Here is a 12,985-nt window from a genome sequence, read left to right as displayed (position 1 = left end):
CTTATAGGAGATTTTGGATAATAGGTTTTCTGTATTTGTGTCCCTTTGGGTTTCCTTGGGGTTTCCTTAATATATATATATATATATATATATATATATATATATATATATATATATATATATATGCTCGGACCAGTTATCTTCGCAACCGGATTTTGAGTTTTGATATTCCTATTTTTGACACTCTTTTATATATATAATCTCGTGTTGGTTACGTTATCGATCGAAGTGTTGGGCTTTCGAGTTACGAATTTTGTTTTACCCATTTTTTCTTAAAAATGTTCCTAGTTATAATCATTTTTTACAATACTACTCGTACTAATTTTTTATTTTAGAGGTCGTAATACCTTACCATCTCTGAATTATGACTTAAGCATAAGACTCTGTATGGTAGGATGTTCCATAAGAAAAGTTGAACCCTTGCGAATTATTGAATTAGTGAATCCTATGATGATTATAGTGATATTGTGTGAATTAGATTGTGTTCTTGTCGATTTGAAATTCAATTTGGCAGTTTGGAACGAAATTATGGTAATTAGGCTTGAGGAATTGACGTTTGGAAGCTTGGGGCTTATGAAAGGAGGCGTTTTTGAGGTGTTTTGAGTTTAGGGAGGAATCAGCCAAGGTATGACTTTTCTTTCTCGTAGTTAATATTTAATGTCACGTAAAAATTTAGGCTAGAATATCTTAAGATATGAATGAACTGAATGAATTATTGATAGACTGTGTATATGGTATATGATGTGTGTATAATGGATGAATGAATTTGTATGAGTTGGATTATGATTCTGATGAGTATAAATTAATGACGACTGTTGATGTGTTGAGGGTTGATGGTAGGTTTGTGAAATTGAATTGAATGGATTGATTGAGAAATGTGTGGTTTGATTTTGTAAACGATTTGATATTGGAGTTAGTTGGTTTTGGAAAAAGATTTAATATTGGAATTTGTTTGATTTTGAAATGATTTGATATTAGGAATGATCTGAATGATTGAAATGTGTTTGGTTTGGTGATTGGGACCTTTGAAAGGTGGCAGAAGTTTGAGTTTTAGAGGAGATACTGCCGAAATTTGTATAAAAATTGAAGATTTGATTTGAAGTGTTATTTTAGAAAAAGAAAAGAGATCGTTATGCGACTTGTTTATTTTGAGACTAATTGTTGACCCTCTGTGATGTTGATAATTGTGATTGAAGTTAAGATAAGTAAATATTGAGATTATAATGGATGAGGTGATGATAGTGATGATGAGAATAATGATGAATTTGAGATTTAATGAGATATGATTTGATGAATGATGATGACATTGAGCATTATCTTATTTTTATTTAATACATCATAGAAGGAAAAAAAACATTACCTTATGAAAGAGCAATTGGTAAAAAAAATGATATTCTCTTCTAGTATATATGATTTTTTTTTACAGTGAATAAGTTATGAAATATACAAATATGTAACATAAAAAAGGAAGAAATAAAATTGGGTATAGTTTTTTAATGAATTGAAGAAATATTTATGACGACCATATAACTAATGGTGGATATATAACTATTAGATAAAAAAATTATAAAAAATATTAATAAAATAGTAAATTTAATATTAAAATAAAAAATATAAACAATGAATAAAAATCTAAAATGTAGAATCAAAATATTTAAGATTAAAGAATGAAATAAAGGAAACTTTTGATAAATAACAATTCAAATATTAACGTGACAATAAATTGATCAAATAACACATATTTAAATTAATTAAATTAAATAATTAATATAATAAATTAATTATAATTATTTGACTTAATAGAATAAATTTAATAAAAAAGATCTTATAAATATCTCATGTAAAAATTATACCACTTTTAAAAACTATTAATAAAATAGAAAAGTTATGCATTCAAATTTTTTACTTAGCAAAGTCCGACTAAGTTAAAATAATATATTTCTGACTCATGCACCATTTTTAACGATCACACCTTTCATCGTCTTCAATCTCTCACAAAAAAAAAAAACAAATAAGAAGAGAAAAAATGACAAAAAAAATGCAACAGAATAAAAGTAAGAGCAACAAAAAAGAGTTCTTATTAAGAAACTGTTCTATCAAATTTGGAATCTTAAAAATGTTTATTAAAATTACAGTTAAGTAATTTTAGTGTTAAAATTAAAAAAAATTTATGTCGTAATTAAAAAATTTTGGTATTATTTTTTATTTTTGTTTTTTTCAAACAATTTCTTCTTTTTTTTATTTTTTATAATTTTTTTATATTTTTTATAATTTATCATCTAAAAAAATAAAAAAATAAAAAATAAAATAAAACACAAACAAAAAAGGTGTTATTTTTCACGTGAAGAAGCGTGTGATTTAAACACAAGTTGTGAGGCAAATTTTTATTATATTTGGACCAATTTAATTGAACTTAACTGACAAAAAAATTAAATATGTAACAGGAGGTATTGTTAGTAAAAATACATAAGACACAAAAAATTAATACAAATTAAAACAAAATTAATTGATTTATTTTAGTGAAATCAAACAATTAATATAATTGATTATTTATAGTTAATATGATTAAATAAAATATCAAATAATTTAATATTTATCTCAACTAAATCAAATAAATAATTAATTACAATTCCTATAAAAATCATTAATTAAAATACATAAAACAAAAAAAAATTGATACAAATTAAAGCAAAATTACTTTATTTATTTCAAGTAAATTAAATAATTAATTGATTAATTATAGTTATTGTGGTCAAATAAAATATTAAATAATTTGATATTTTTGTTAATCAAAATAAATAAATAAATAAATAAATAATATATTTAAATAGATTAAATAAAATAAATTATGAAACTTTAAAGAATATGCTATGTTAGCTATGATATTAAGTGAAGAATCTCGATATGAATAATGATAGTTGAATATCAAAATTAGTGTCTAATCACCGTAAAGGAAATATAATTTTTGAAATATTTTTAGTTTTGTATATTCTTGGAGCATATAATTATTTTCTATATAAAAAAAGCATTAAATAAAGATTAAAATTTTTGAATGGTTAATAATTTTTTTTTTTTTTAAGAAAGAATGTACGGAAAATTCAAAGCTACACACGTCACACGGTATGGAAGCGTTATAAACGCGTGTATAGTCCTTTGCTGATTTGCTGAACCGCTGTGTCACAAGGTTGAGCCAACAAGGTTATAAAATTAAAAACAGTTCCCGAGAAAATTAAAGGTGGGTTTCTTTTGTATTTTTATTTTTTATTTTTATTTTCTGTATTGTTTATTTTTAAATTTTGTAAAAAAAAGTAAAAAAGTAAAAATAGTAAAAATAATAAATTTTATTTTTTTTGTTTTTATTTTTTATTTTTAATTTTCTTTACAAAATTTTAAAAATATAAAATATTAAAAATAAAAATAAAAAATATAAATATAAATCAAATGCACCTAATTTTTTTTAGTATTAGTTTATATTTTGGATAATTTAGTTTTACCAAAAGAAATTGATAAATAAGTTCATGATGTTTGAAATATAAGATAAAAAAATTTAATAAAATAAAAAGGAAAATTAATTTCTTTTCATGAAAATGTAGATAATTTAATTTTTCTAAGAAATCATTTGTTTGAAAAAATTAAGATCCAATTTATCATTTTGTGATACATTGGAAATTAATTTATTCTTTATTTTATTAAAATATCGGATATTTTAAAATGTTAGATATTAATTTAATAGTTAATCCAAATGTGTTAACGATCATTCTGAAAATTGAGAAATTTTTATTTACTAAATGATTTTCTTTCTCCACATTATTCATCTATTTTTTTTATCTCTCTCTTTTCTCTCTCTTACTTTTTCACATTTAATTGATAAATTTACTTCATCGAGGAAGGAGTATATAAAAATGTCTCCTAAAAATTTATTTAACAAAAAGAAGTGCCTTTCCAGAAAGTAACGGTGAGATCTCAATAAAATAAAATAAAATATAAATAAAGAAACGGGGAAATCTCAATAAAATATAAATAAAAAGGATCATGTACATATTAAAAATTAATTAATTAGACATTATATATTTAAAAATGAAGTAATACCAATTTGGTTTTTAAAATTTTCGTTGCTCATCAAAATACTTCTTAATTTTTAAAAATGACTAAATTAATTTTTAAATTTAAAATCATAATTCTCATTCGTCCTTAATTCATCTGCTGTTAACACAATATTAACATCGAGTATTAAAATATTAGTATGACATTTTCAATAATAATGTAATATGGCTAAAATTTTAATAGGATCAAATATATATCCTAAATTAGTTAATTAGATTTATTTTAGTTTTTCAACTAATATAAAATCAATTAACCAAAATAAATTCAATAAATTAATTTAAAATAATTATTTGATCACATATATTTTAAATGATTAATTAATTTTTAGTATACGCCATAATAATTTTTTGATAAGAGTATACGCATAATATAATTGAATATAAATACACAATGATCAATATAAATATAGTTTTTCAATCTATTATTGGATCAGTCACCAAAAAAAAAATCTATTATTGGATTACTCTAAAGTCTAAAGTAAGCCATTTTTAGTGGAGGTATGTTTCAAGAGGTTTTAAATTTATTTTTTGTAGAGTAAATTATTACTTTTAAATGTATTGTTAGTAGAGTAAATAATTGAATATAAATACATAAATTATTACTTTTTTTCTCTCTTTTTCTAGTGGTGCAATTGTCGAATTATTTTCGATTGGGTTGTTTTTGTGGAAATTTCGGTCTCAATTTGTTATATTTAGTGGTGAAACATGATGATGGAGCAAGAAGAAGAGATTGAAGATTGGGAATTAAAATAGAGTGAACTACCAACTCGGCCCCTGACCATTTTGCATAATGACAAAATAATTCCTGACAAATATTGTAATCCACTTCGGTCCCTGTTCCATACCTCCGTTACACAAGCCGGTCCTTGAAGGTGAATCTTCGGTAAGAATGAACGGAAAACGCAGAACTGTCACGGTGAGCGTGTGTGAGCTTGCTGACGTAGACGATTGCTGCAGATGTGGACAGCTGAAATGGTCAAGAGGTTAACTGTCCGCATCCACGTCAACATAAAACGTGGTCGTTTTGAGGGGAGGTGACTTCTTATTCGTTGTGGGTATTCGTCCTCCTACTTCTGACTAATTTGTGAAGCCCTAATTCGCCATGAGCAGCATGAGAGAGCTCAATTCAACGTCCCTTCACAAAATTGGAAGAGACGTAGTCAACGACGAAAGCAGGAGTGCAACCACCAGCTCTGCTGGAAGTGTTGGACTGTGGAAGACAATGAAGAAGAAGAGGTTCAATGCTTCGCGGTGCTATTGTGAAACTCATGAAATTCTGTTCCTATCTTCGACAGAGCTTAACCATAATAGGTTGTTTTATGGATGTCCCAACTTTAAGGTGATTTGAATTTTTAATTAAGTTCGTTTAATGTAACTCCTAATAACATGTTCTTACCATTATTTGTAAATACTGCAGAGTTCAGGGTCACACTGCAAATACTTTAATTTGCATGGCTTGATGATTTTGTGGCATTGTTCGATTTTGAAGGCTCAAAATCATTTGGTTTTGATAGTGGAAAGCAACCCGAAGATCAGCACGTGGCTGCAGCTGAGATGCTTGGTGAAAAAGTGAGGGAGCTAGAGCATACAGTACATGCTTTAGAACTGCAAGAGATGCAAACGTGTCCAGAGTGACCATAGGTGTTTTAGTGTTGCACCAATTTTTGCATTTTTCTGTGGAATTATAGTTTCAAACTTCGTTAGGACATTAAGTTAGATGATGACTATGTGAATTGATGTTAAGACTGTTATCTTGTTATGGTATTTTGTTTGGAGATAATAAAACCCATATGTTGTTTAATATTATTCTTGTTATTGTGGACATATGAAGTTGAGAATAGGCTTACGAAAAGCAAACACAATTCATATATTATATTAGGTTTATGCACTGAAGAAGCAACACAAAAAAAAGTTCTAAAAATGTAGCAAAACATTCAGGGGCAGCATATAACCCTTTACAAAAGTGAGATAACACATAATTTATCAGTTTTTTACTTGGGGCCTAAACTTTCCAAAACAAAGCCAAATTAATATTGGCGGAATGTATCAAAATAACACACAAAACATATGAAATGAGTTTGTCATATCCCTGCATAGATTATTTCTTTCTTGGTGGGATGAACCCAGGAGTTGGAATAAACCTGAAAAGCCTTGAAACAATTCCAAAACTTGTTGCATTCATTGTCTCCGTGGATAGGCTATTTGATATTGGTGGAACAAAAGGCTTGATCCCCATTGTTGGTTGAGAAAATTGGTTAAACATTGATGGAGCAGAAGGCCTGACCTCCATTGCTGGTTCAGCAGATTGGTTAACCATTGGTGGAGCAGTTGTGGGAGGCATTGGGGGCTTACAATAGGGTGCTTCCTCCTTTGCAACTGGTTCACCTATGGTGTAAAGATGGGCTATTGTGGTGGCCTCTGATTCAAGTTGATTGTATCTGATGCAGGCTGAAACAACAAAAGAAGATAGTTACGTATTGAGACAATATTGAATAAAGATAAGTAATATATTCACACAACAATACTTCATCTGCATGTGGTGCAATTTGTGACAGGAGTATCTCATCCACATGATCTTGAGTAAGTGAAGGATTAGACCTTCCAATCGCTTTAGGTTGCATTTTCTTATTTTTCTTTACTTTTGTCTAGACCAACAACTTTGCAGTCAGATAAATAACTTGAGCTACAGACGTCCGATTGATGTGCTTCCAGTTGCGTTGGAAAGCTGACATTCAGAGCTTTCCAACGATATATAGCAATCCATATTTGGCGTACAATTCAGGCAGGAACGAAAGGCATCTTTAAGGGCCATGAGGAAGCAAGGAAGACTGGAAATTTAAAGTTGCAGAAAGTAAAATTGCATAAAACTTAAAGTGCAAGAAAGTAAAATAGCTGAAACTTAAATTGCACAAAAAAATTACCAATAGGACTGTGGGTGAAAAGAATATTTACCAAATAATCAATTTGAGGTGCAGCTGCATTAATGCCCTATTGTGGCTGATCCTAATGAAATGGGTAACCAATAGTTAAATAAGACAAATCAAACCTTGACCATTAAAATATCAGACACTTAAGATTCTGACCATGTGTATAATATGGCAAATCGAACCCTAAGATACCTGTGGTGTGTTTTGGTCGGGGACATTGGTGATTACAATCTACAACTTAGTAGCCCTTCTCTCTTTCTTGGTCATGGGTGTACAGTTTGGGTCCTTAGCTTCATTTTTGCTGGTCTTGTAGTAATGTCCAATTTGACCACACTTACTGCATGTGACTTCAAGAGTCTTCTTTGCCTTGTTCGAGTGCATCTCTTTCTCAACTAAATCCACCTTCCTCTTCATCTTTGGACAGTGTGCAGGTCTCTTTATTGGTGGAAGATCACAGTACTGCAGTAGATAGAATCCAGTACTCTTCACTGTTCACAAGTTTGATGCAATGTTTGTAACTGGCCTTAATGGATTCCATTGTCAGCCACTTATGCACAAACTCCTCTGGTTTCAACCCAATCTTGTACATGGCTGCAACGGCATGCCTGTAAGGCATTCCTGAAGCAAAGTACAATATTTTACTATGGCAATGATCAGGTGTACAATACATAGAGGTAATGAGTTAGGATATAGAATTACCAGTGAGTGGCCATACGTTGCAGGTACATGTCCTTTGATGCAGATTTACCCCCACCTTGTGGTTTTCCCTATGCACCTCAAATAGAACTCTGTCGTTGTCTCCAACCCAAATTGCTCTTAACTTATTGGCACTAGGCTTAATAAATTCATCTAGTTTTTTTTGTTGTACAGGGCCAATAGATCAAAACAAGCCTCCAATTTTCTTTTTATGTGTGGCCATTTTTCTCATCAGGTAGCATCGTAAGTCCTCACGAATCGTCAGAATTGATTTTTCACAGTATTTGACAATCTTCGCGTTCCACACGTCGCACATGTTGTTCGTGATGTTGTCAACTTTGGGACCATGACTGAAGTAAGCCTTAGTCCACACTGCAGGCTCAAACTTCTGAAGATACTCCCAAGCTCCCGTATTCACTTTCTTCATTTTTTTCATAGCAGTGTTGAACTCTTGGAATGTGGTGCATCGTGCACATTTTCATACCAATTATTTTGTTTGCTTATCCTTGAAATGCTTTATAAAATTCTTCCAGATATGAAGCACACAGTTTCTATGGTGTGCATTAGGCATAACTTCTTTTATGGCCAGCTCCAAACCCTTTAGGCATCATACATACACATTAGTAAACAAATGAGTACCAACCAGGAATAGAATACAACAATGAAATTAACATAGTGAAATTAGACATGTTACCTTCTGCTGGTCCGAAATGAAATTCCAGCCAAACTGTGTCACTTCTCCCAAGTCCTCTTGTAAGAGTGTCAAAAAGCACTTTCATGTGTCTTTGCATTCGTCAGGAACAACTGCAAAGACAATGACAAAGAAGTGGTTATTGTCATCTTGTCCAACCGTACTTAAGAGTTGGCCACCATAATACCCTTTCAGAAAGCATCGGTCTAGGCCGATAAGAGGTTTGCAACCCTCTTTAAACCCCTTCTTAGATGCGTCTAGATTTATATACAACCTATCAAACAGTGAAAAAAAATTGGCTGGGGACTTGTCTTCACTAATGCTGTTGTGCTCGGATTACTCCTATGTAGTTCATTTAGATAATCATGCACTTTTTCATATTGTTCCTTGCATTACCAATAACAACTTCCCTAGCAACTTTCAGGGCCCTTGCAATCATTCTTGGGTTCAGCTGGATGTTTTATTATTCTATCATATGCTCCATTGCATGTCTTGGCTTCATGTCGGGTTGAATGAAAAGTTTTTTAATTAGCTTTGAAGCCACCCATTGACGGTCAGCCATGTTACTTCCATAGTCCCGAGCACAAGAATGCTCATCAATTAACGTCTTCACCTGGAAGCATCTACTGGCAGAATTCCAAGAAATATATATCAACCAAGGACATTTAGCAGCTGCACATGCTGCCCTCAATCTATACTTCTCATTCTTAATGTATAACACGTCCTTTCCTTCATGAACGAAGTAGTCTTTAGTGCCTTTTTGAAAAGCTCAATTGTTGGAAACAACTGTCCAACCTTGAACTCAACCTCACTATATTCAGTATCTTCATCAAATGGATCATATGCTGTCTTACCCTCGTCCTCTGAAGAGATTGGGCTATTGAAGGTCTCACTCTCATACTCATATGGCTTTTCATAGTCACTATCCATCTCCACATTCATCGAGCCAGACTGATGAAACCCTTCACCCACATTATTTTTGTCAACATCCTCTGTCCTACCTATAGGGCTTGGTTTTTTCCCTCTTCTTGGGCCTCCAACATTCGGCCCAGGCCCAGAATTATGACCTTTCTTTGATCCATCCTGTAGCCCATTCCTAAGTATATGTCTTCTTCTCACACATGAATACTTTTTAGATGTCTTCTTCTTAGCAGATGAAGAAGCCATATTACCCCCAATCTTCTTCTTAGCTGAGCCTCTTTTTCTCCCTTCATCCACTTTTCTCTTACCTGACAATGATTTCTTTGGCAACCTCTTTTTTTTCTTTTCTCTTACCCCTTCATCATTGTTGCTATCATCTGTCTCATACCCAGGAGAAGGAGGCTTGTAAGACTCATCCTCTGTTATCTCATATCCATCATCGGAGGACAATGATGATGAACTTACCATAATAGTCCCAGGGGCCACACCATCCTCAATTACTTCAACCACATCCACTTCGTGTTCAAAATAAATATGTAATTCATCAGTGTCCCTGATCATAAGCTTATTTTTCCTCAGCTGGTTAATCTCCATATCCCCCTTCATGGCATGAAGACCATCCTCCATGTTGGGTGTTTTCATATCTAGCAAAAACATCTCCTTATACCTTGTGAAACTCAACTCCTTAAACAATGTCACCAGGTCAAAAAAGTTAACATAATCCAGGTCCAACGGAAAAAATCTCTTCACTTTTTCATGCATGTAGCACAGACCTCCCTCAGAATCATTCTGAAATCTCCCTCCATGATGAAACACTACAATAATTAAATATTCAGACATCTGCAAAAAATAAATATGCATTACAATCTCAGAATCAATTTTTCCTAAATTCACCAGAGTCAAAATTAGCGGAATTTGTTTCTAACTTTCTTTAATGTATGCTTAAAATAATATATAATCAACCCTATTTAATCACGTTGGACATTTCTTAATCAAGTTTCATATTTTGTTTATTCAGGACCACATGTCAGAGTCAGTTAATAGGACCACATAAAGCACAAGACATAAAGAGGTCCATGGAGAACGAGGCTTACCTAGATCGTGACAAGCACCGTCAGTTAACTCCTCCAAGCGCCGTCAGAGCTCCGTCAACGACAATGATAAACTACTATTTTATGGTTTATCTTGTGCTAAATAGAGTAGATTTTATCAATCTTTTATACACTTATTCATATGAAATTCATGGTTTTACACTTTCCTTTCAAAATTGATGCTATGCCTAAAAACATGCTCATTTGGCCCTAAATTCACTATTTTTAATCCTCTCTTTTTTTCATTTGATGCCGTGATATGTGCGTTAAGTTTTTTCAGGGATTACCGGGAAGGAATGACTTAGAGGATGGAAAAGAAGCATGCAAAAGAGGAAGAAATACAAGGAATTAAAGATTTCATGGGCGAGCAACGACGTGCACGCGTACACGTGGCCAGGAGAAAGTTCATTGACGTGCACGCGTGGAGCGACGCGTACGCCTGGAGCGACGCGTACGTGTGACAGGCCGTCACGTGCTGCAGATACGAGAATTCGCTGGGGGCGATTTCTGGGCCCCTTTTTGACCCATTTTCAAGCCCGAAAGTCCATATTAGAGGCAGGGGTGTAGCTGAGACTTAGAAACACTTTCATTCTCGCTTAGTTTTTAGTTTTAGTTGGGAATTCTAGAGAAAACACTACTTCTCCTAGGGTGCTTAGTTTTTTTTTCTTAGTTTTTGCTTTTGGATTGGAATTGGAGAGAGTTGCTACTACCTTCGATTGAAGTTTTCATCATTCTAGTTTGCCTTCTTATCACTCTACTCTCTTATTTTCCATTTAGTTATTTTGAGTTCATGTTTGGATGTTGTGAATTTTGAATTTATTAATGCAATGAATCATTTTCATGTTTAAATCCATTACTTGTTGAGCTTCTTTTAATTAATTATCAGTATGAAATTTAATTTTATTAATTTAGTTTCAATTACCATATTTTCTATCTACTCCCTTTACATGTTTGTGAAAATGGCATTCATGTCAATGGAGTAAAGTTCCCAACTTGGCTTTGGAGTTGATTAATAGGAAATCCTTGAGTTGAAATACTCAAGTGTTAATAGGTAATTGGAAATTGCTGCCAATTGGATTTTTACTAACTCTAATCACTCCTTGGGAGTTGATTAGGACTTGTAAAGTGAAGTTGGTATTACCTACTTGACTTTCCTCTATTAGTCAGAGGATAACTAAGTAAAAGCAACAACATTTTTACTATTACACTTGAGAAATTCAACGAGTATAGAAACTCCAATTAATTTTCTCTTAGTCAAAGCTTTTTATTTTAAATACACAGCAGCTCTTGTTAATTGCTCCTTGCATAATTTTCAACTATTTATTTTTCCATTTTCAACTCTAAAAATTTCTCAGAAAACCCCTGATCAATAAATTGCACTCTTTTGTTAACTCTTTGGGAGACGACCTGGGAATTCTACTCCCAGTTAATTAATTCTAAATTTGTGACAACCCTTTTTAAATTGATAAGTGGAATTTTAGTCAGTTAAGAACTGTACTTACAACGTTATTATACTAGAAATTCTTAACTGGCAATTTTTCACCCGTCAGACAACGACGTCAGCTTCGTCAATGCCCACCCTAGTAACAACGTCAACATGACTCTCTAACTCCCCAAGGTAAACAGTGGTTACGAAGGTGAAAAACATTCTCTTCTAGGGTTTTCTGGTAATTCTGAAAGGTGAATGAAGGGTTTTTATGGAATGACACACTGTGAAATAAACGTTTTTGGCACCTCCCTTCAAAATAGCCACGTTTTATGTTGACATGGATGCAGACAGTTAACCCCCTGACCATTTCAGTTGTCGACATCTGCAGCAATCGTCAACGTCAGCAAGCTCACACACGCTCACCGTGACAGCTCAGCGTTTTTCGTTCATTCTTACCGGAGGTTCACCCTCAAGGACCAGCTTGTGTGACGGGGGTATGGGACAGGGACCGAAGTGGATTACAATATTCGTCAGGAATTGCTTTGTCATTGTGCGAAATGGTCAGGGACCGGGTTGGTAGTTCACTCATTAAAATACTAGCACCACAAACTCTTACGACAAACCCAACACCACAGCAGTAGAATTCAGGAGGGACAACTTTTTAGACTCCAGAAAATTTGAAAATGTACATAGAAAAATACTTTAGAACAAACAATGGTGGCTGCGAAATGTGTCAACCATGACTCAAAGCAAGGCGTGAGAAAATCCATGGCGGAGATTTCAAGCATAAGAACTTGATAATGAGTTAAGTCACAAAGAAAGAATGGAAAGATTTAAAATGCAACATTTTGTGAGACTTGAACAAAATGACTTTGTTTTTGTATTGGTTACACGGACTGATCTGCCCACTAACTACAAAGAGTAATATGTACATGGACTATAAGGACTGGTGTATGATCTATCTACGAAAATGGATCCTCTCAATTTTTTTTAACAATTGAGAGAATAAAGTGTGATCTCTCACCATTAATTGTTTTAAGTGGGACCAAAAGAAAAATGAGAGAGAGTATATTAAAGGGTTATAGATCACACTTTACTTTCTCAATTTTTTCAACAATTGAAAGGAT

Source organism: Arachis hypogaea, chromosome 1, assembly GCF_003086295.3.
Source record: "Arachis hypogaea cultivar Tifrunner chromosome 1, arahy.Tifrunner.gnm2.J5K5, whole genome shotgun sequence".
Lineage (NCBI taxonomy): Eukaryota > Viridiplantae > Streptophyta > Magnoliopsida > Fabales > Fabaceae > Arachis > Arachis hypogaea.
The sequence above is the reverse complement of the archived record's forward strand: the minus strand, read 5'-3'. Positions refer to the sequence as shown.